Source organism: Colias eurytheme, chromosome 24 (assembly GCF_061535395.1).
Source record: "Colias eurytheme isolate Ceu_HAF_F1 chromosome 24, ilColEury1 Martin Lab GWU primary, whole genome shotgun sequence".
Taxonomy (NCBI): Eukaryota; Metazoa; Arthropoda; class Insecta; order Lepidoptera; family Pieridae; genus Colias; species Colias eurytheme.
Genome location: NC_143003.1, coordinates 7,125,512 through 7,147,865, shown reverse-complemented (window position 1 = coordinate 7,147,865; position 22,354 = coordinate 7,125,512). Strand labels below are relative to the sequence as shown.

At 32.7% G+C, this 22,354-nt stretch overlaps 1 protein-coding gene across 1 annotated transcript in view; it reads right to left on the bottom strand.

Annotated features, from left to right (window-relative positions):
* The window catches only part of LOC149898036 (zinc finger protein castor homolog 1-like), a 94,334-nt gene that overhangs the window by 31,821 nt on the left and 40,159 nt on the right, over positions 1–22,354 (bottom strand). The window lies entirely within an intron of this gene.

Here is a 22,354-nt window from a genome sequence, read left to right as displayed (position 1 = left end):
ATTAGTTAGTGGCCTTGATATGAGTACATGTCGATAATGTGTACGATTACCCTAAAATTTATGTGGCGGTTTTGTGTACGTTTACCCTAAATAAGTTAAAAAGGCTTTATAGAGATAAGCGTATTTTTGGTTATTATTATGAGCCATGGCTGTCCCACTGCTGAGCAAAGGCCTCTCTTCCCTCAATCCATTTCTCCCTATTTTGAGCAATTTTGCTCCAATCCGCTAAATGGGAATCAAGCTCTTCCCGCCATCTTGTCCTGGGCCTGCCACGCAGCCTTTTGTCCTTGTTGGGGATCCACAAAGTGGTAATTTTCGCCCACAACTCCTCCGACATTCGGCAAACATGGCCAGCCCAGTTCCATTTCAGCTCAGCAGCTTTATGAGCTACATCGGTTATCTGCGTTTTTGAGCGCAGTATCTCATTTTGGACGCGATCCGTAAGTTTTACGCCCAAAATACTGCGCTCCATCGATCTTTGGCAAACCGTGTTATAATAGTTTAATTATAGTGTTAAAATTTATATGAATTAAATGATATTAATTAAAAGCGAAACTAGAGCTTTAGATTAATTGGAAATTGACTCGTTGAGATAACAAGATAACTTATTCAATGATTAATAAAGATTTCTTATGAATAAATAGGAACAGGAGAATTATAGTCATACTGCAGTTTAAAGAATTGTTTAATGTTATTACTTATTTATATACATACATGTATCCATACTAATATTATAAATGCGAAAGTAACTCTGTCTGTCTGTCTGTTACTCAATCACGCCTTAACTATTGAACCAATTTGCATGAAATTTGATATAGAGATATTTTGATACCCGAGAAAGGACATAGGCCACTTTTTATTGCGAAATATGTACCACAGGCGAAGCCGGGGCGGACCGCTAGTAATTAATATAAATAACATTAAACTTTTTAAAATTATTCTTATACATACATGAATATTTAGAAAAGAAGATAAATTATTATTTCATGAATACTGTGTCTCTTGTAGGTAATTCTCGGTCTAGTTAAGTACAGGATACTTAGTTAGCTTTATTTCACTTTTCATTTCTAACAAGAAGCAACCGGGGTACACAACTAGTAAATATTTTATTTCTTTAACATGTTTTGTTGGTGTTTAACGATATTAGATTTACTAAGAAACGCAATAGCGGTACTTAAGTATAAAAATCGAGAAAATAATACGATAACGTCGTGAAAAAAAACAACAAAAATCCACAAACTTTTTGTTAAACTCAACAAATCGTGTTTCTCGGAAACTGTCGAGTAAAAAATGATGATTTGTGTATTCAATGTTTACAATTGTTTATTTCGCTAGTTCTTTTCCTGATGTTCGGCTTCGCCCACTTTTTCAAAGGAAAATCCGCATAGTTCCCGTTCCCGTGGGATTTCCGGGATAAAATCTATCCTATGTGTTAATCCAAGTTACCCTCTATATGTGTGCTAAATTTCATTGTAATCGGTTCAGTAATATTTTAGTGAAAGAATAACAAACACACACACACAAACTTCACAAACTTTCGCATTTATAATATTATATTAGTAGGATTATTAATTATTATCCTGGGTATTCTTATTTGGGATAAAAATAATAAAATATAAGCTGAATAGGCATTACTTGATAAAGAGGAAGATTTCAAAAGGTTAAAACATTTTTTAAATTGATCGTGTAGTTTTTGTGTTAAATTAACAAACGAAAAACAAAAAATTAAAATCTATTCTTTACATTGATTTTTAAATTAGTAGTTTAAATGTTATAATTATTATTATAATAAGTAGGTTAAACATTTGAACTTATACGTGGATTCTTAAGAATTAAAATATTATAACCACTAAGCCACCGGTTAGCAAAAATTACCTTTTCAATGTCTACTAAAATATTGGACACAATTATCGACTATTTCATCACTAGCCGACTGGTTTAGATCGACATATCGATACGTACATCACTACAACATCGACTTACAAATGTCAACATGTCACATAACTAGATATCGACGTTGAAACATTGAAGCAATATTTCTGAGAAATTTTAAATTATTTTATTTTGTATAATTTTTATAAATCTATTGGAATTTTGATTAATTTGTTTTGTTTCTTGGCTCATTTGTACTTGAGAGTAAAATCTATACTAATATTATAAACACGCTAATCTCAGGAACTACTGGTCCGATTTAAAATTATTTCGGTGTTAGATAGTCCATTTATCGAGGAAGGCTATAGGCTATATCATCACGCTAAGACCAACAGGAGTGGAGCACTGCGGGTAAAACTGCAAGGCACAGCAAGTTATAAATAATTAATCTCTCAAAGATCGAAATCTATCCAATTTTCTTCCACTGTTTTCACAAGCAAAGCTCTATTTTACAAATCCACATATATTTATCTCATCACACATAATCAATAATTGAAGGAATCGTCCTCCACACGGCGGCCATCTTGAAAAAATTAATAAAACGAGCGCGTAATTTTTCTTTATTGTTATTATTGAATATTGTTCCAACAAGGTTGCCGCGAAAAAGGCGCGTTTGTCATTTATGGCGGACTTATGGATTTATATTGTAGCCGTGTACTTTAATTACGGGTCGCGTAATGTTTTTTTTATATGGTAACAAATTATGCTTGGATTATTCGCTTGCTTTTATACCGTGACTTCGCTTTCGTAAAAGTTTTCTTCTGTCGTTTACAACATTTTTTTTCCACGACAAAACGATAATCTTCTTCAGAAACATTTCATTCATCTACCTTCTATATATTCTTGTCTCCTTAATCTTTCTATGTAGAAAAATTATCGAAATCGATTCAGCAATGTAGGTGACACTTTAATATAAGTTTAGATTCGTTAACACTAAGTATATAATTTAGGGTAAGATCCTAATTCCTAAAAAATACCAAAAAATTGTAACTTCAATAAGTTCCCATTTATCTACTATTACATCAAAATTGGTTCAAATCTGTGCAGCAATTTCTGATAAGGAATTATAGTTAAATATTCAGCTTCAATTTCATTGTAATAACTATTAAGATATTTTTATTATCAAAGTTTTAATTCCGAGTAAGAAATCGCGTATTATATTACGTTCAACTGCTTCGTGGATTTGTGCGTAGGTGGTATCGTATACTAGTATACGTGTATGGCTTTGTTTGGAATTTCATAAGTACCTACCGTAATGTAATATAAGTAGGCTTTAAGATATTATGTTAATTAATAGTGGCATTCGTATATATAAGCTTAATGTGTCGAAACAAAATAATTGATCAATAAGTAATAAAAAAGTAAACTACCTAGATTTTTCATAAATACTTACCGTAGGTATTATAAAATCATTGAGGTCTTTGTGATTAAATTGAGGATAATTAAATCTAGGGATGTAACGATACATGATTTTGCTGATACGATACCGATACCGATATTTGTAATAAAATATCGGCGATACCGATACCGATACCGATATATCGGCTTGCCGATTATATCGGCCGATATATCGGTATCGGTATCGTTACATCCCTAATTAAATCATTTTAAGTCATTGCAGTTTCCATACAAACGTTAAAAAGTAATTATATAAAGCTAAAACAAAATCAGCTCTTATACTACACTTATATCAAGATAAAATAAGTAATTACTCAGGCGCTGAACGCGCAAATTTCAATATAATATTACAATAACAAAGTCGACAGATTCTCGGAGCATTCCTCTAACAAATATTGTGTGTATCCAGTTACATAAACAAAAGGTCTGGTAACGACGCGTTCTTCAATTTTAAACAATGATTTATCCATATCAACATTTATTATCTGTTGCTAGGAATGTTAAACGAGAAATACAGATTATACACATCTCGCTTCACATCTGGCTGAATTATAAAACATACAAATAAAGATCCTGGTCGAAAACAAAAAAAACAACGCGGTAGTCAGCCAGAAAAAGGAATTAAAATTCAAATAAAGAACGGATTCCTTAAGATAATGCTTATTCATTCCACATTTAAAATCAAATTTTCAAATAAAGGCGAGGCTGATCGAGCGCGATAGAGCGGGATGAACGTATTTATTTTGAATACGTAAAAAAGAGATAAATAGCTTATTATGATTGACAGCTGAGAACGGTTAGCCTTGAAATATTTGAAACATTATATTATAAAGTATACTATCTTTGGCGGACACACGTGCAGTGCGGTCTTTAACACGGAAAGCTTTGAGCAAGTTTTTGTCATCTTACAACTGTTTCCACCCGGACTTTAATACACTTTCCTTGTATTGAGATTCTTATTATTACTTTAAAATACTAAAGTCTATACTATTATTATTATTACTAATACTACAAATAAAAGCTTTCTAGATTTTTAGTGCTTAACAGAAATTTTAAAACAAATTGCCATGGAAATGGAAAATTATCAACTATTTCTTCAAGATTCAATATTAAAATATTAATTGAATAAGAGGACCGTTCCGCTCGTGTGTATACCCCTCATTACCCGTATGTATAATGGCGGCGGGCGCTAGATATTCGTTTTTAGAAACGTCGAGTTTCTCCGGAACACGTTTTAAATCATATTTCGAACGTTTTTGATTTAGATCGTTGACTTTTTAATTCTTACTTTGTAACATGTAACATGTTTTGTGCCAGTTTTTTAACGTTCTTACGAGCGAGTAATTATAGATGTTTTCAAATTTGGAATTCGCTGTTAATAATATTATAATTTGTGTACGCCCATTGTCTTTGAACGTTTACGTTTGAGATAATAGTGTGTTAAAGTTTGTCTAAACTAGACATTAGGCGTATAATCGTAAACTAGACATTTCTCGTAGCATTTCTACGTCGTAGCATAGAGCTTTCGCTCTGGTGTTTTTTACACAATTCTGAATTCATAATAATTTTTAATTCAATACAAATTGTGAATAAAACAAGAAATTTCTTTATAATTGATAAAGCGTCCGTGCCGAAAACCGGATCCAATCTATTAGGTGTCAACTTGGTCGTGTCGTATCACGTAGAGCGGTAAAAAGTCGAATCGGTCACGCTGGCTGTAAATGTAATCTTCGTGCGTATGATCTGTTTATTTTATGATCATTTTTGTTTTAATTTAATTATGGTTTATGACCGCGTGTTTGCTATTATTGTTTATAGTTAGTTAGTTAGTTAGTCATAGACGCGTTTTATTGAAGAAGTCGACTTAGATTTTTTAATATATATTTCTAAAAATAATATAATTTTTACATGTAATATAGGTACATTATTTGTAAGCATATATTTTGTACTTATTAGTTTTTTTAATTAAGCAATTAGACTTTTGAATTTCATACGAAGCTTTTTCATAGCCATATTACATTATTTGTACTAGTGTTGCCGCCCTCTGTGTTGTTTGTACTAGTTTAAGTCCTATTGTACCCACTTTTGTTATATTGGCAGCACAATGAAGTGTTTAAAATAAATAAATTATTCCCATTAATTCTTTAATTGTAAACTAATTAGCGTACTCATAAGTTATAGCCTAATTTAAATAACAAAATATCGTCAACCATAAAATATCGTACACACATCGTGCACTATAAACGCCATAACACTAAATCAACACATCACAAATTTTATTCACAATACGAGCTTGAATATTCAAACGCCTAATCTGTTTTATCGGCGAGTTTACGGCCTATAATGATCACTTGTGTCGTACGATACAATGACGTGATCCAATTTTGAATTGTCTTCGATTTTAAAGTGAATCGAATTCTGTTTGAAATTGGAATCTTAAATTCGATTTTTTAAATTTATGGCAATTTATTTCAATTTCAGAATTGGATTCAAATTTGTTTGCTCTATTGTTGGTTGTTTATTTTTGGGATTATAAACATTTTTATTATGTCGTTACTAATAAAATAAATTACTCGTGTAATCTTATTATGTGAGAACATGTAGGTACAAACAGTTGTTAAAGCAATAAATATGAAGTATCTCAATCGAGTATCATATACGTAATTAAATTTAAGTCGCGTGGGCAGTCTTATCTATTTTCCACATGAATTAATTTAAAAACAGCAATTTTTATTATAAATTACATCGCCGCCGGCTTTGTTGAAACACGTGGGTGAAGGAATTTGGAAGTTTGATTAATAATAATGTACTTAATACCTACTTAATTGTTTTAACACATTTAAATCTGTTTTATTTAACACTAGCTGCGCCCCGTGGCTCCGCTCCTGTTGGTCTTAGCGTGATGACATATAGCCTATAGCCTTCGTCGATAAACGGGCTATCTAACACCGAAATAATTTTTCAAATCGGACCAGTAGTTCCTGAGATTAGCGCGTTCAAACAAACAAACTCTTCAGCTTTATAATATAAGTATAGAGTATATAGATTTATAACGTTGAAACATCACAATAATAATATTTTGTTACTTGTAAGTTGTAAGTCATGGTTTAGTTCGCATATCGTGATGATAGTATAACGAAGTACTGGACAATGAGAGAAACGTGAAAATTATACAAAACGATGACACAATTATAGAACATAACGATATTGCAATAAATATATTATTATTCCGCATACGTTGCTAGATGCACGTCCGTCTGTCAATCGTGTCCTTAGACCTATTCCTACATGCGTGTTTAATATAGGAAAAGTTTGTTTGTTTGTCCAGTGCAATAACTGGAACTATAGAAGTGGTATTGTTACAGATTGAAGGTCTTTTCACACACGATTTGTGAGCTTTTGATATCAACCAGCTACTGCAAGTTCACATAATATATTAGGAGCTTATTAAAAATGTCATTTCTTAAAACAATCTTTCGAAATTTAAATATAATAGAATTTAATTCAAAACTCAAAACATCAAATCACACCCGTCTTTCTTATAATAATTGTACTTCGAAAATCGAATCCACATTTCAAAATTCGAACGAACCATAGACGAAAGGAAGCGTTGACATAAAAAGCTTTGTCTATGCGCACCATAAACAATGCTGCTCAATATTTATATAACACAGCACCAGGAAGGCCGGTTTACTTCGAACTGTCATTAAATTCCCAACACTTTTCTGATTATAATTCATAAATTTCCGGCGCTACACATTGTGATACAGATCACGTGCACACACACACATTCCTATAGACACACTCTTGGCCATTTCTATTTAATAGTGAATAGTAAGCTTTCATTGTTATGGATTCATTGATTTGGTTATGGATTATATTGAATGAAAATATAAGTAGCTACATCTACCTTTCAGCTGTTATAACATTGTTTTTAGTAAGAAATAAGAAAGGTTAATTATAGGTACTTACATGAAAAAATAAAAAATAAATATTACATGTGAAAAAATAGAGCAAAAATTAATTAAAATAATCAAGAAAAAAAGGTGGTAGTTTTCAGTTCAAGTGTTTGTCTTTTAAAGCTTGTTGAAAAGCTTCTTACCGCGAAAGGCTGGTATTTCAGGATCGTCTTCATATTAACGGTTAACCTCTCATATTTTACAGTAACTCATATTCATATTCAGTTACATACAATTCTTCGTATATAAACTATCTTTATATACAATGTTATTAAAATCTGTTAGTTACCTAAGCATACCTAATTAGGCTACATATGACAGTTACAAGGCGTGGCCTCTAATATAAGTACTGTGACACACGGACGCACAGCGAGACGGTAATTCTCCTTTGTATGCTAATAGAAAATTATCTAGTCTCGAAATTGTAATCTTGGAGCTTGCACGGAATTTCTTCATCATACGTTGCTTGTGTGACGTCGTTTTTATTCAGTTTTGAATTTGGAACGTAAACGCGTTCGAAGTTTGAATGTAGTTCGAAATTTGAAAATCATTCTTGTGATATTATAATATACGAAGTGGTTGTTTAATTCGAATTTTCGAATGGTTTAGATTGAAAAGATTATATTTGGAAAATAATCGTTTTGAATTAAAATTATTTCTTTACAATATTACATATTTTAAATATGCTATTTTATTTACGTTTCTCATTATATTTAAAACATTTATTATACACATTCAATCTAAGTTAGCCATCAAAATAATTGATTGTTACGTACTAGGGTCATTGCGCCTGTTCGCGTCCACTTAGTGCAGTTGGAAAGTTTGAAGGAGAAAATAAAAATGTTCCAGAACAAATTTCAACTCAAAATTTATGTAACGTGTTCATTACATAGTCTATTTTAAGATTTACTTTGAATTGTGTTGGAAATATCATGTGGTTTTTATTTATCTAGACAAATAGCAGAATTAGGCGTTTTACCCAGTTCGCGTCCAAAAATTCCAGTTTGCGTCCACCCGTGGACCAGTTCGCGTCCACCAGCTTAGAAAAGGAATTAAGAGTGTATTGGGTGATATTTTATCAGATAAATGCAAATAAAAATAAGATTTTAATAAATTATTTATTTACGGATATAGTTATTGAATAAAAACTGGCCAAATGCGAATGGGACTCGCACACCGAGGGTTCCGTATTAACCTGTTTTTTTTTTCATATGTCTTAACTGTAAATGATTATTTTTTCAATGTTTCCCTTACTTGTGCTATAAGACGTTGCTTCGTACCAAACTTCAAGTGTCTGTGTTCACGTAAAGTACCCTGTAGGTTTTGATTCCCTTGCGAATGTAGAAATTTGCGAAAATTTGCAGCATAAACGGCTGTATCTTTTGATTGCTTTGGCTTATAAGTTTGATTTTTTCACTGCTTCAAGGGACCGTAGACTTGAGTATTCGATATAAATTTCAGCTTTATACCTCCACGCGTTACTGAGAAAAAGGGTCTTTACAGAAAGACAGACCGGCAGACGGACATACAGACGGACGGATATCAAAGTGATACTGATGTATGATATGTGATCTACAAGGATTCCGGTTTTTCCTTTTGAGGTTCGGAATCCTAAAATCAACACATTATTAATATAATTCACTGTAAGGAAACTGGAAAAACTTATTTATATTTATCTTCTCATTGAAAAACAATGTGGACGCAATATGTTCTATTGTTATGCACTATAGGTATAGTTTGCGCCCACCATGGACGCAAAATGGAAGTTGTACAAATTCGGTGTAGTAATTCGCGTCCACCTTATTTTAGCTATTAATTGTAAAATAAATTAGCTGATTTATAATCCATACTATTCCATGTTTTATTAGCAAAGTAAAGAAACAGTTACATATTCAAAAATTCACATTTAACAATAAGATACTTACCGTCAAACGCGACGCTGCGCACTATTTTTTTCTCAAAATCCCGCGCGTTTTAGCTTTCTCGTATAATAGCCAAAATTAAATATTTTTTTTAAATAGGATAGGCGGTGCGCAGGCATATTTTGAATATGTGTGCATGTCTCATATACATTGAGGTATTATCGGAAATTTTTCTTATTACAATTTTACTAAAAGTATACTTATTTTCGTGAATTTTCTAAAAGATATCCGCAAAATGGACGCGAATAGGCATGTGGACGCGAACAGGCGCAATGACCCTACGTCTAGTTTTATTTATTTCTAGGTCAGCAATGAATTGGCTTTCATTAAAACAAATTTGTTATTACGCAAAAACTTGTTTAAAATTCTGGATCTATTAGAAATTCTATTACGATTTTTGCAAAATAGATAGTTCTTGTAACAAAAATTGCTAAAGCTTCAAATTCCAATAAGTATTACCTAAGTAGAGATCAAGCTAAAATGGCAACACTTAAGTAACGATACGCAACAAGAATTCCATTTACCAAACAATAGCACACACGATTCCAAATTCAAATTTTAAACTTAAAAAAAGAACATGCGGCCGCGAATTTCAAATATGGAACGCATTCTATTCTGATTTCGTATTCTTAATTCGAATTCAATTATTATTTTCAATTACCGTGGGCCGCTCGTGAGTTGTATTGTCCTAGTTTTTTTGCCTTCAGAAATTATGTAATTTGCCTTGTTTCATACATAGCTTGATTTTATATTTTACACGTACAGGATTTTATAATCTTATTCTATAAGCGCAAATAGTTAAAATAATATTTAAGAGCTTCAGATATTAATAAAAATTACTGATATGTACTAACATTATAGTGGAACTAATTACATACCGGTTCGAGAAATACGCAAAAACAATTGATAAATTCATAGCTTATCCTTATTCGGAAATAAAATATTTTTATACACACACACATATAGATTAAATACTTTTAATCTCAGTTTAAGTTTATTAGGTACTTTATTAAAGAGTAAAAAAACCAAGTTCATCGACCTACAAGTGGGTACTTGACGCTTTTATGAAGAAAACACTCGAAAATGCATAACTATTTTCATAATTACACACACATGCGTACGCTGTGAACCATCTTTATTCCATCTTATATCTTTATTGAATATTTTTAATGGATCGTAGAGATAAGTTCATAGACAACGTAAATTTATATTGACGGTTGCTTTTTAAAACAATCTTAGATTGTTACTTTTGGTGCTAAGAAATATAATTGTTATTAGCAACAAGGCCAGAATAAATTCATCGGAAATAATGTTTTATAGGTTTTTTAATAGAATAACTATAAAACATTCCATGGTAAATATACTTGCTACTTGATAAAACAAAAGTAGGTCTCTATCAATATTCTATATTTGTATAAAGGTAATGTTACGCGGAATCGAATAAAATATAGCATAAAAATAATTGCTTATTGTTTAGTCTATGGAAACTTTACTGGCAACACGCGCGCAACAGGAAAGTAAGAGAACTCGTTCCACATTCAAATTGGTAAGGAATTTGAATACGCGATTGTCATTGGTTGACAATCAATCATTATAGTTTTTGAATTTCGAATTCCACGGCATACGTGATGTATTATCCGATTTGAGTGGACGTGTCTGATGTTTGAGATAATTGAAGCTATTCGGTTAACGAACGCAGTAATTTAACTACTTTCTATTGAAATTGATATACGTACTTTCAACACTCATTAGTTTTTAAATTAAGCATAATTTTCATAGAAATATGTAGGTATAATCCTACTCTCATATGAAGCTATTTCTGATTTAAGTTCCTCCATCCATAAACTAAGAAAATTGAGGTGATTTTTTATGTTATTAAAAAATTAAACAGCGTATTACGGTACCCTTTTATTGGTTTTAAACTGTTGTTTTTAAAATCGAATCTTGTACTTCGAACAAGCCAATGGGCAAACACTTGAAAATTACCATTTTTCGGCCACAATGTTGACACAAACGATTTAGTTGACTTCACTAAGAGTGTATGTTTCTAAGTGTTATTATGTTAAGTTAAATAAAGTTGTCAAATAGCTGAGTGTACTTTCTTCAAATCACCCATGAATTTCCATAATTATTTATACCTACAAATATCACAAGAAAAATATTGAAGAAACACAAACGAATAACCGTTATTTTTTAACACTTTGGGGGTAGATTGAAAAATTCAATTATCTTTACAAAACCACGAAAAAATACACGTTTTCCACAAAAAGTATAAAAGGTAAGTATGTATAATTTATTTCGAAATCGGAATTGATCTATAAATACAAGTTAGAAGCAAATTACACACTTGAAAAGATCACATAATCGTGTTTTTGATTCACACGAAACTTGTCTTATCTCGACATCTTATGGCGCGTGTATACTCTCGTTACATTTTAAGATGTAATTTTTATAGGGAATTTAAAAAAATATTGTGTATTTCCGAAGTGAATCTTCTAAAATTTCAACTTCGCGTCATGGCAATACCGTCACGTCATAGAGTAAGGCGACGATTTTGGTATCTTTGAATATTGCCAAAGAAGTTTCACTTCGACACGTGTGCTCGGCACACAACTACACAAGCTCTTTTTTTTGCCTTTTCACCCTGCTTTTCGGATATTCGATTTTTTTACTAATTGTAAAATCTATTAATTATTTTAAGTTATTCCTGTACTTAAAACAATATTTAATAGTTTTATAGTAAAACGATCAGCTCTTATGGGGTTCAATAAGAATGTATCGTAAATGAATGGAAAACATATTCTAAAATCTAATCGATTTAAACTGTCTTGCATTTTCGTGTTAAAGACTTGATCAATTGCCTCGTCGAGAGTGTGAACATAACCTAACTTTACATAAACGCAATAACAGTTTTAGTCAAATTTCTATGACGGTATGTAGACCGCTAGTACCGTAACTGCCTGGGGCAAAACTGCTCTTTTTTGTTGAAACTTCTTAGTCGATAAATGTGGGTAATAATAGGAAATATCGGTGCTATGGAAGTTAATAATCAAGGAAATTATTGTTTGCCAAAGGATGGAATGATTTTACAAAATTGGCATGTTTTGAGACAAATGTTGATAAAATGTGAAAAAAAGCTTCGTGATGTGTTTAAGTATAATAAATCGCGTTTTAAATCCGTTAAAATTATTTATTTAATAAAAATACTGTATGTTCTCTTACTTTATTGTGGCTTAAAAAAACTGTCTGTTTTCTTAATTGATTGAAATTTGCCTTGACAAGCGCATTTTTAAACACATGTGAAATAAATTTTAAAATGTCTTAAAATCTCGATGCCCTACAGTGATAACTAAAATTGTTACAATTACAAACAAATTGTAGAACATTAATTATTATGAGTTATGTAAATGTATTGTGGAATATATTTTACACATCGACCTTATCTTGGAGACAAAAATCTATATTCGCAACCGCCGCAAGCGCAGTCGTGTTCTAAACACGTGCTGTGTATGGTCAGCAAAAAAAAATAGATTAAAAATATTTCGATTCACAAATATCTTTTTTGTTAACGGTTATTTTTTTGCACACCGTACCTACACGTGTGGGTAATGTCAAGTTTTTAAGTTTGATGAACTTTTTCGACTCATTAGCAATTGTGACGTCAGACGTATGTGTCAATTACACATTATATCCGGTAATTGTAAACAGATCAAATTGAAATTAGATATTCGCAACATATAGAACTGGAATTTGGTGACAACTTTATTTTGTACTAGCTGTGTCCTGCGGTTTCACCCACATTGATCCGCTCCTGTTCGTCTTAGCGTGATGATATATAGCCTATAGCCACCCTCGATGAATGGGCTATCTAATACCGAAATAATTTTCAAATCGGACTTCCTAAGATTAGTGCGTTCAAACAAACAAACTCTTCAGCTTTATAATATAAGTATAGATTAATACTTTTACTGATTATAGAGACAATGCAGAGCTGTATGAGATGTTCAGAAACTTATTGATTATACATTAAGTGCGTCTTCTATACATGCCTTTGTGAACATATTCAGAAATGAATAAACATAAATGCGTGAATAAACTAGTAATAAATAGATCTACCGGTCCTTAGACCTCAAAATTTTTCATGTACATTACCCAATGACCAGGCCGATCAGCAGATAAAACAGATTATACTTTCGAAACGTGACAAATCCGCTATCATAGATCATAACAATATACAACATCAACATACGTCGAGCCGATCGATGGATTTAATTGGTTGCGCAACCAACCGGTGTTTCTTTGTTATGAATTCTTTGACGCTTATCCGAATTAGGTATTGTCTATGGCATTAATTTGAATGATGGGATTAGAATGGCGCAATTTTTGAAAATGGAATTCGACTCGAATTGAAAATGGAATTCGAAGCTCATCGTCCGTTCTTAATTCGAAATTTGAAATTGTTAGATTTGAGCTGTGGTAAGATTCTTTTTTTAATTAGTAGAAAATAAATCATTCCAATTTCGAAAAATTATCAATCACATTTAATTAAGAAGCCCAATTTCTAAGCGAGTCAAACAAACTTTGTCATCCGAGCACAATTGATTGTCGAATCGACGCATTATAAGATAATAGACCGGATTTTTGAGCAATGAAGTAGCTGACGGTACCTTATCATAGTCGTGCATCAGATTTGTATTATTTTGAGAAGTAATTATTAATGTTACTCGCTTACCGAATTTCGCTTCGTCCCTCACTACGCAATCTAATGAATAGTGATGTGATGATATCGATAAATGCCTTCGTAATTATTACTGGTTTTATTATATTTGAGGTCGATACTCAGATTGTATGTATCTGTGTAGCAATTTATTTTGTTTCTTATGTTCTATTTTTTCTGGTTTCGATGAACGATAGATAGTGCGGATTCCATTTTTCTGATAGGTTTATAATCGGAAATATCTAAAAAATATCTTGGTCATCGTCAGATCAAATCTGAAAGCAGATACCTGGAATAACTATAGAGATACAATAATTTTACTGTTTGACATTCTTCCACGTTTCCCAAAGCAAGTAATTACGAAATTGCGGTTCAAGTCATTGAGAATGATATCAAAAAACGGAAATTTGCTTTAATTGAAGCCAGCTCGAGGTTGTCTATTACTGGCATAACAAAGCGTTAAAAGTAACGATTTCGATGAAATAATTCCCGACCACAATATGGAACTAAATTTAGAGAATTTCGCGGCAGTTTGCATCCCGCGGCCCGCTGCAGCAGGTACGTACATTCAACATAATAACCAGCAGAAAAACGTAGACGATGATTTCTGTAAAGAATCCAAACCGATCGTCCATTTCATTCGGAACACCGACGTAAATTTGACAAAAGTATTTTATGAACGTATAAATTCGAAATGTCGGAACGTCATCGCATCGGTACACTTAACTACACAATGTTTCGGGGAAGCGACGACTTTTTGCCGACCGATCGCAACTTGTTCAATTACAGACAAAATTAATGATTGAGACGCACACACGCACACACGCAGACACACACATGCACAATTAAAGCCAGGATCACACAATAGGATTACATCGCCATAAATGGATCTGTATAACCAGTTATGAACGCTTATGATCCTATAGTTGCCGTTTAACATTTTTGCCCCTTTTGTTTCGAATAGAAATGTGTTCTTGCATTTTAATTCAGGCTTACCATCTTATAGACCCATACGCCCTTATGCAGCCGACTCTACTGCGTTTAGTGCCTTCCTTTCAATGAAACAATACGTTTTCCGGTTTACAGCCGCGGATTTTTTATGATAATGAATCGTAAAATGCTCAACAGATGTGAATCAGGACGCAAATTGATAAACAAGCATTCGTAGTATATGTATACCGATTTATCATAATCCAAGATAATAAATAAAACGGCACACAGTAACATAAAACCGACCGAACAAAAAAGCGTTTCTCATAAACACGACGCGATTTTGCCTTAACTAGCCATTGTAAAGATATAAAATTACTAAGAAATATCGCGGCCATTTAATACGTCTTTTATTGATTACGGAACGACCGAAGATCATCAAACGGAAGCTCGAAACCGACTTCTAGATAAAATAAATTTTAATAAACCGTCGAGAATACATAAAGAGCGTATCGAACGGGGCACGTTAGAAAAAATTAGGAACAATTCAAATCAAATGTTCGAAATTCGAATTCTCGTTAGAGAGGGACGCCCGTAGGGTTGATGACCCGATGAAATGTCAGCATAACCCCGTCTCACTCATTCCACATATTAATCTATCTGGTTATCTCATTCTATGATGTTGATCTTGATACGTCACATTTTTAATAAACGAACTCCATATGACATGGCGTACGGAAATTCGTCGATGATTAATATGGCCGCCGTGTACGGATACGAAACTAATACTTTGTTTTTAAATGATATTAGAAATATTGATAGTTTCGTGTCGTTGTTCGTGTTGTGATCGACCGATAAACAGTAGGATAGAAAGTCGGCTTCGAATACATATAATAAGTAATAACCGATATGTAGGCAGTGAACGCAAACAGTGCTATCTCATGATCTTAGGAAAAAATTGTATTGTAACAAGTTTTCATTGTGAGGCTGATACTAGGCACTAGCCCACTATTGCACGTACCGATATCTTTTAATTAGAACGTTGCTCGTGGAGAGGGACTTTAATAACGTAATAATCTTGTCGCCCGTGGCATTTCGAGCTATTACTCGGATCCTCATTTTAATTTTGACATTAATAAGTGTGGCGAACGCGCGGACAAAACAAATGAAAAACGAGCTCCGTGATCCGACAAAAAGCGATGTGTACTAGCACCGCGACCGTACCGGAGCGTTTCATTACATCTCGAATAAAAAGTTCATATTTGACGTTTAACAAATCGTTCCTTTTTCAAATCGACCAATGAGACCATTGTGTTCGCTCCTAATGGCGCGTTCCATTTTCAAATCTTATTCTCTTTTCAAATCTCGTGGATTCGAATTTGGAATGTGTTACGTCGGTTACGTTTTCCCACACGTGTATTTGTTAGTTGCAAATAGGTTGATGAATAGTAACTGCGTGGAAGACAATTGTAACATTTTTATTGATGTGGTATCTGTCAGCTCATTCAGCCGCTGACGTCGCTTACATTTGAGATTAACGAGCAAATAAAACGTTTTCTTTTTAATGTGTAATAACGCTTTCATTAATTGTTGATATCATTTGTCTTACTGAAGAATACTTTCTATCGAGATAATTGTGTAGGATTTAAACGTTCGTTAATTGGAATAACAAATAGAATACGCGTTTTGTATTTTTTTTTTCGATAATTTCAAATAGTCAGCAGTCATTATTATATTCCAAAAGACGTTTAAATTGTGTAAAACAGGATATTACATATTCTTATATCTTATCTTTCAGTTACAATAACAAATATGAAATAATGAATGAAAATAAAGATCAAAAATAATAAATACCAAGGGACATAAGAATTCACAAAGCAAAAAAATAATTCGATTTCGAAACCTATTTTAGACTCTACACAATATTTGGCCTATACAATTTTTGTGGGTCATTTATTAGAATTGTATCGATATATTATTTTAATTACATCAGATCGAATCGCCATATTGCTGAAATTGATTAACGACGTATTGTCGATGCGCGTGGGCAGTGGTATTAAACTTTTTATCTAAAAAATGCAATCTTCAGCCAAATGTCGTGTGTACTAGAGTGAGAGATATTGTAAATGTACATCAAAGGATTTTTTAGAAATTCAAGGGTGACCGGGTACGGCTATGAAACTAGGTTGATTAGTTTAACGTATTTAAGAAGGATATGTGAATGATGATTGAGTGATGTATGAATTATTGGAAGTGTAAATAGGGTGGGTGAATAATTATGCACACAATTTTTATTTGAAATTAGGAAGGTTGTTCGTTTTTAAACTATAATAATGCTGATGGTGTAGCGAAATCAATTAGCCCATGCCATTACAATGTAATAGTTTATGTCATAGTTTACGTAATATACAAAATAGAGTTCACGTTATATATAATAATATTATTACAATACTAGTATAGTTGACGACAAATTCCAATTCGATTCTACTCAATGTTAATCCAAGCGACATTGCGTCCAGTCGTGCGACTTGCGACTTTTAGTCGCAGCGTTCACTGGCCCCACACTGTCACCCTTTAAAATTGAAGGGCGCGTCCCCAATGTAGTGGGCAACATGGCGTCCGAGATTATAATAACGATTTTAAAATCCCCCTCGAGATTTTTTTTTATTTTTAAACTTTTTCGGAAGGGTTGCTGAGTGGACCATGGGGCAAAATGTGGGGTGTATCTTTGGTTTGGCGACATGTTTCGGTTTTTTGGGATTTTAAAATTTTCTAGAAATTATTTTTTATTATTTTTACTTGTTTAATTTTATGTCGGCTAGTTGGAATTGAATAATTTTTCGTATTATATACCAATCGTGTTTTGCGATGATTTTCTAATAGGAAACTTCTTCTTAGTATTGTTACTGATTTAATGTAAATTGAACCATTTCATCATAAAAAATATTAAGATTCGATGTGTTTAATATCGAATCTTAATACATATGTTATATGTACAATGCTACAATGTTTCACAATATAATTAATGTTTATGTAATACGAGCATGTTTAATGAAAACAAAGTAATTGTTTACTTTTAAACAAATTCTCGATGTTTCCAAATCTCCATACTACCGTTTTAAAATAACCACATAAAACTTTTCTACATAATATTCTTCGTAAACAAGTGTCGAAATCAGTAACCCAAGCTAAAGTGTGTCCAAATTCGACACTAACACGCCCAATTAGGACATAGTAAATCGGCACAATAGCGTCCATTTTAACCAATTCATGAACAAATCCGTACCAATTGTGGCCGCGAGACGCTTTATCAATAAAAATAAAATTCCACCAGGAAGATACCAATTTGTAACCATGTTTCATGATTTACTGCCCCATTATACAATTTTAGACTTTATTTTATAGATCGTTCGGTCTATTTCAGATAATAAGGCAGGATGTGAAGCAATTAGATTTATTCTATTAGCGCAATTGGATTTGTTTATCGAATTTTTACTTTATTGCGTATGTGGTAAGTGCTTTTTTAGAGTAAATGTGAGCACCCATGGATTTACCTTGTGGAAAATTGTTATTATAACTTTCGTAAAAATAATATTTGTATACTGTTTGTTCATTGACTGGTAGTTAGTTATCACGAGTGCCTACTTAGCATATTATATGAGACTCTCAATACTGTAAAATAAACAGTTGCCTAGGTACAAATTTTAATAATTTAGTTCCTAATTTTCGAAATAAAACAACTGTGACATTTTCTTAGTAGTTTTTTTTTTTCATTTTTTTAACTACTTACCTACTAATAGTTAACAAAGCGAACCAAATACGTCATTGAAACTTAGACATACTATTTATAAAATAGGTCCAATAATCAACTTCCTTGTGAGCACAATGAATTAGCGGAAGCGCCAAATATAGAAAAAAGGCGCTACCTATAAAATTCTGTGCACATTTTTTCGCTTACATAATCAAGCTTAGATATTCAGATATTTTTATGAAATACAAACATTCATTTGTCCATTGCCCCTCTCTTTTATCCCTACAAAGTATGTGACCCTTTTGAACAGGGCATTTAATTAAGTTCTAAACAAAACAAACTTAATTTTAGGCATAAACTTATGTAGACTAAGCTGTTTATAAAATAGACACGCATAAAAATTCAACACTATAAGCATTTTCCATAACTTTTTTTCAATAATTCCAACATAATCATAACCAGCCAGTCGTTCCAATTTCGAAAAAAGAACAATCGTAGAATACGAACACGTATAGAAGCGATAAAGTAACGGATTCGAAATTTTAAATAGTTCCATATTCAAACGGCGATTTCAAATATGGAAGGGCGATTGTTTCCCGTTTTCGCTTGTAGTTGAGGCTGGTTAATATGCGGGCTACGCGTTATGCGTTTCACAATAGCAATATGGCTGCTAGTGTTACCCGCCTTATAATTGTCGTCTTCATAGAACTTATGAATATTATAAAGGACAATAATGTAACCTAGAAATAGATATCTTACTGTCTGTGTATAAATGTAGAAAGGCATTCACTATAGTTCAAAATAGATTATTATCTTTTAGGTGCCTTAAATCATGTAATAAAGAAATTAGCTAATAATCCAATCACGCCTTTAATAAAGCAAAATGATGTTTAAACACATTACAAACGTTTCTGTAACCGAATAAAAAGATAATAAAGTACTTAGAATTCCTACAGTCCATTATATAACGGACAATTCTGTTATAATGATCCACACACCAAAAATGGTATAGAAAGTGATATTATGAATCGGTATAATTTCACTGAGACGTGATCGGGAATCGAACCTGGGACCTGAATACTGAGTGCTTTTCCGAATAATACACGTTTCCGTTTCCATGAATGCGTGTGCGCACGTCCTTATTTGGTGCTTATTCCCTATAATATTATATATAGAGGGCATTGTTTTTGGTCTTGTGTTTTTGGTTTTTTTTCTTGATATTTCTGGGAACTTTTAAGTTATCCCTACTATAGTATTATAAATGCGAAAGTAACTCTGTCTGTCTGTCTGTCTGTCTGCTATGGTTTTTCGCTTAAACCGATTTTGATGAAATTTGGCACAGACAATCTTTAGACCCTGAGAAAGAACATAGGCTACCTTTTATCAAAACACCACGCGGGCGAAGCCACGGGCGGAAGCTAGTTTAAAATTAAGAGAAAATGTACAGACATGTAAAATGTATGTATGTGGAGTAATAATAATATAAGCACAGTATTATTAATATTCGTGTTGATAAGGAAAGTGGTAAATTATGTTATTGAAAATTGAGCAAAAACAAATTATTTTAACGAGAACAACACTTACTATTTATATACGTATATACAGCAGATGTAACCGCGCATATTATATACATTTTAAATTTATCCATGCAATAAACAGTATCGTTAATTATTATATAAGGTTAATTAATACGTAAGTACATTTAAATAGCGGAATTAATATGTTTTACATACAATCGTTAAATTTAATCATTAAACAATACATGTATTTCTACCAAAAATGGTAGATATACATATGGCAATAATCACTAAGTATCGGCGGGCTACCAAATATGGCCGTCGTAAAATTCTCAACTTTTTCCCAGAATACAGCGATTTACAATACATTTGAAATGCAATAAAATGTTTAAAGAGTTATCGGTATTATTGCGATACTATTCATAATGGATTCCGCGGTAAGGGCGGCTTCACACCACACCTGTGACAAAATAATAACTCTTATGGGAGTTGAAGCATAAGTTAAATTTTGGAAGGCAGAGCTTGAACCTAATGGTAGAAATCAGGTAGGACTGTTATATTTATTAAAAAGTAATCTAATACTAAGTAATAATATAAGTAAGTTCAATACAATTAATCATAATTTATACAGGAATTAATCAAATTACATGATTACATTTCAATAAAGCTAATACGCGATTTTACGTACAACACCAACAGATAACTTCAAATAAGTTTTTCACCATAGAAATTCCAATAAGACGTTTACGTGTTAATCTCTTATCAGAAAGCAATAATATCATCACACACTTCGCCGCGCGTCGTCTGAACACACCCTTATGCACTTTTTTGCACTCAACGCGAGTGTCAAGCGAGTTTTAAAAGAGAATCGAATAAATAATGTTAAATAGGGTATAAAAGGCGTTTTTCGATGAATTTATTACCAAAAACGTCGGATTTCGAGGGACGGACGGTAAGTAAGTTGTATCTGCATAATTCATCAAGGGAATTTAGCCAACTTCGTAATATCCAGAAGGGTAAATAACGGGATATTAATAGCTTTCAACACCGACTTTTATATTGCCGATTTTATTTAAAACTAGCGGTCCGCCCCGGCTTCGCCCGTGGTACATATTTCGCAATAAAAGGTAGCCTATATCTCTCAGGGTCTAAAGATTATCTGTGCCAAATTTCATGAAAATCGGTTGAGAGGTTTAAGCGGGAAAGCGTAATAGACAAACAGACAGAGTTACTTTCGCATTTATAATAATGTTATAGGTCTTCAAGCGTAGAGTGAACAGGTACCTTCTAGGGAAGCGCGTACCATCTTAGACCACATCTCAGCTCAACATCAGGCGAGATTGTGGTCAAGCTCTTCCCCATCGTCAATAAAAAAAAAAGAAAAATATTAATATAGTAGGGATTTTCATTGTCATGCGGAAGATTGCGATAGTGTCCCCGCATCCCGTCTAAAGCAGCGCGTTGGTACACAGTGGGGTTTTAGTCGGTAGGAATCCGACATAACCCACGGCTCCTTCCCCGGGAGCCGTGGGTATCTTAGGTAAGATTTCCCCACTTAAAAAAAAAAAAAAAAAAAAAGGGATTTTCATTGTATCAGTGAGCCTATGTTCTTAGAATAATTATCTAAATCGAAGTATCACTTTCCATACATGGGCATCATTATGGCTCACAATTTTTAAATTAACCGTCAAAACGCTTCACAAATGTTAATGACAATTATGTTTAAAATTAAATACGTTCCGAACAAAGACGCCGCTAAATGCAAGTCATTTCATACGAATTACAGCTCATTGTTTCAACTATCAAACAAAAAATTAGATTTCTAATATCAATACTTTAATTCGGAGATGGTAAATGGTTCCCGCGAAAAGCGTTCTTAACACAAAGTACGAGGCGCTATAATTCCGTGTGCAGTTTGTTATCTATGGTATCCAGTGTTGCTAGCTGTAAATATTCGATTGCGATGTTGAACGCGTAGATGCGAGCCTAATTAAGGTGTTAATAGCATACATATCACTCGGCCATTTTAAAATTACGGCCTTTAACAGGCGCGCAGAGAATTTCAAACTTCTATGAACCATGAATAGGATCACGTTTATTATAAATTATAATATAGAAATTTATGAAAGTTCCAAGACAATGGATTTATCACAGTTGCTTTTAAAACTTAAAATACAATTTTAAATGCATATAGAGCTTCTATTCAAATCGAGCGCGTTTTTGTGATG